Source organism: Halichoerus grypus, chromosome 1, assembly GCF_964656455.1.
Source record: "Halichoerus grypus chromosome 1, mHalGry1.hap1.1, whole genome shotgun sequence".
In the NCBI taxonomy this organism is placed as follows: Eukaryota; Metazoa; Chordata; class Mammalia; order Carnivora; family Phocidae; genus Halichoerus; species Halichoerus grypus.
Window position 1 is genome coordinate 181,544,385 of NC_135712.1, and position 3,742 is coordinate 181,548,126.

Here is a 3,742-nt window from a genome sequence, read left to right on the forward strand (position 1 = left end):
CGGGTGGGGGAGGCAGAGGGAGAGGGAGAGAGAGAATCCCAAGCAGAATCCGGCACTGAGCACGGAGCTCGACGCAGCGCTCGATTTCACGACCCTGAGATCATGACCTGAGCTGAAATCAAGAGTCAGATGCTTGACCAACTGAGCCATCCAGGTGCCCCTACCAAAACCTATTCTATCAAGCTATTATTATTAAACAAAAAGGTGTAGCTCTATTCACTACAGATCCACCCAAATGTAATCATATAAAGGTTAAACGTGATCATATGCTTCTCCTATTAAAATCCTATGATGGTTCTCCATCACTCAGAGAATAAAACCCAAATTCCTGACCCAGGCCAAGAAAGTCCCACATCATCTGGCCCCTGCCCACCTATGGGCCCTCATCTTTTTTGCACTGAGTTCTTCTTCTTGTTCTAATCAGCCCAACTTGTTCTTGCCTCCTTACTGTCTCATCTGTCTGGAATATTCTTCTCCTAAATTTTTTTAGATCTCTGCACAAATGCCACCTCTTAGAAAGTCATTCAGTGGTCACCCTGTCTACTTGGAGGCTCTATTTCTTGACCTTCCTGTTTAAATCACTATCTGAAATTAGGTGTTTTGTTTCCTTATTGTCTCTCATTCCCAGTAGTATGTGAGCTGCAAAGGTCCCCTCAGGGTAGCCCTAGGCCCTAAATTAATGCCTGAGAACAGCAGATACTCAACTAATGTTTATTAAGTAAATGCATGAATTCATTCTCCAAAGCAAAGATTGAGTGCTGCTTGCAATCATGAAAACATTTCCCTTGTCTGGAAGACAGATAACATCTTGTAGGATTAGGGAGGTGAAAAATAATGCCTGGGTAAAATGTTTTCACTTTAAGAAAGCACAAGATTGATCAAGGGATATAACCCCCCAGCCTGTAAGAACAAAGGAGCAAAAAGGTGAAGGTGAAACACAGAATTGCAAGGGTTGAAAATTTGTGGTTATAGTCTCACTGGTCAGGTGAAACCTTATGACCTCAAAATGGTGCGGGTAAAAATGAATTTTGGCCAAAGTGAGTTGATGACAAATTTGGCCTCAGGGTCACAAAGCAGACATAATTTTAACATAAACCACCTTCTGTCGCGAGAGCAGTGTCCTATTTGTGAGCGTGATTCCAGTGTGATATTATAAAGGGCCGCAGCAATTTTGGCCAGGCACTGAACGATAACAAGTCTCTAGCTAAGTTTAAAGCACTGCAGAATTCAGAGTATGTCGTCTGAGCATCAATTTGTGAACTCTTAGCTATAGCAAGTTTTAGAAGGTGACAAATCAATTCCCATTCAGCTACCCTTCCCAAGGTTAAGGTATCTCTGAGGCCTGATCACCGAGACTCAGATGGAGTTTGGAATTTAACAGTTATTGTTTCAGGTTAGAAGTATAATCTAATGAAGTGTGCAGTAATATCCTGTGGTGAGCACTTGAACGTTAATCTACTTGGAATAAGGCAGTGGATCTCATCTGACCTTGTCATCTATATTGAATTTAACACTCCCAGTGAACGCATTTCGAGCAGCCCATGTCAAATGGATGTGATCTATTTCGATTTTCATTCTTCCCCCTAATAGTTTAATACAGCTGAGTAACTCCTGGGGCCTCGGTACAAATCAGCAGTTGCTCCTGCTGCCAGTTATGGGCTGGTGCATGACGTAGCTAGAAATTGACCTTCATACAACACCTCTCTATTTCCACCACTGATCCTGATTCCAGGAGGTGACTGCGAAACCCATTGGCTGGCTCATTCTTCCCTGAGGGTCTCCCCTGACTAGCTCTTGGAGAGCCCTGGCAGATGCAGGATGTATGAAAGATGGGAACATCTGGTTTTTTGTTTTGTGTTTTGTTTTGTTTTGTTTTTCATAATTAGAGCTAAACTTCTTTGAGAAGTAGTTTGAGGCTGTGGGGTAATATTATGCAGTGGCTGTTAGTTCCCATATTTGGTAGAGAACAGTGAGGATGGCATAATTCAACACTGATCAGTTCCATTTTCCTGCATGAGCTGGTTACTGCCAAAGGCATTTTATGTTTTCAGGGTATTTGCAGGGATTCTACTTCAATAACCCATTATAGTTCCCATCTAAAGAGCAGGGAGAAAAACCTTTTTCTACACCCCATCCAAGCAAATAATCGATAATTATTTAACTAACATTGTATAGGCAACAGGAGAATGCAGGTCTCAGGAAAGGGGCTGCTTATGTATGCTCTGTTGAGAATGAATGTGTTCGTCTAGAAAATGGCATTGGTAAGGGAGTATGATATTTAGTCTCTTTGTACAAATCAGATTAAACTGGGTAAATTTTAAACACATCTATTTCTCCTTGGTGTAGATTACAGAGTTTTATGCTCTCAGGAAAACAACTACAGTTTATATACTCAAAAAGACAACAAAAATGGGTCAAAATATCACCTTGGTCATTTATGAAGAATCTACTATGTGCTAGATATTACTGCTGAATTTCATAAAATGAAATCATTTTAGAGATGAGAAAATTAAGACTCAGAGAGGTGAAGTGATTTTGCCAAGGTCCCACAGCTGGTTAGAGGCAGCCCTAGGATTTGTAACCAAGTTCTTTCCGACTCTAAAGTCCAGTGTTTCCCCAATCCATCTGCAATCAAGTTTTGAGGTTCTACCAGCAATGGGCTGACTCCCTAAAGAGATAAGCTATTTCTGAGGTAGGGGCTCTGAAGGATCCTTCTGAGATAGTACTACTATCTGGAGTTTAAGGCACCAAAATACTTTGAGGATTGTATCTGAGCATTCAATTTCCATGAGGATGGAAATTCATGTCTGTTGCATTCATTAGTTATTCCTCGTGTCTGGCAAGTAGTAGGTGCTTAATAAGTAATTAGATGCACAAGGGAATGAATGAAGCAAACAAATGGCATGCACAAGAAAAATCTAAAATACTTTCTTAAGTAGAAAGAAGTTAGATTATCAGATCTGGGTAATAAGACATGTAAGTCAAAAGCAAGAAGCACTGCATGGAGCCCTGGGTGTTATATGCAAATAATCAATCATGGAACACTACATCAAAAACTAATGATGTAATATATGGTGATTAACATAACATAATAATAAAAAAAAAAAAAGCCAGAAGGAGAGGCTGAAGCCAGATCCTTGAGGACTTGACTATCAGGCTAAGGAATTTTGATTAAATAATGGAAGCTAATGTTTCCTACACTGGTTCTGTGAAGCAGTAATCCCAACAGATGCCTTTTGAATAAAGTGTTCTATGGTTAAACTTGGAAAGTGTTGCATGCTAAAACAAAAAAACAAAAGCCAGAAGCACTGAAGAATACCCTTAGTTCAGGCTATCATCTCTGCCTGAGTAAGTCTACAAATCTTTGTGCATTTAGTTCATTCTTTCCCTTTAGAGCTCATCTCCAGTGTCATCTCCTTGGAGATACTTTCCTCAACAATGGTTGGAGTTTACCTCAAATCTAGTCACTTCTTATACCTTGACCCTGATTTATTCTCTTTATAGAACTCATGAGGGAGGCTGTCTTCATTATTCATTTGTTTGTTTGTTTCCTCATGTATTGTCTGCTTCCCACCTTTCCAGTGCTAGCTGGCATCATGCTTGTTTTCACCACTTTATCCCCAGTGCCTAGGCACACAGCAGGCCCTTTATTTCTTGAAAGAATGAAGCCAAATCCTGGAAAATGGGCTCAAATCAGGATCTCAGAAGTCAAAGTCCAAGAGAAGGGTCAAGGTCCAAGAAG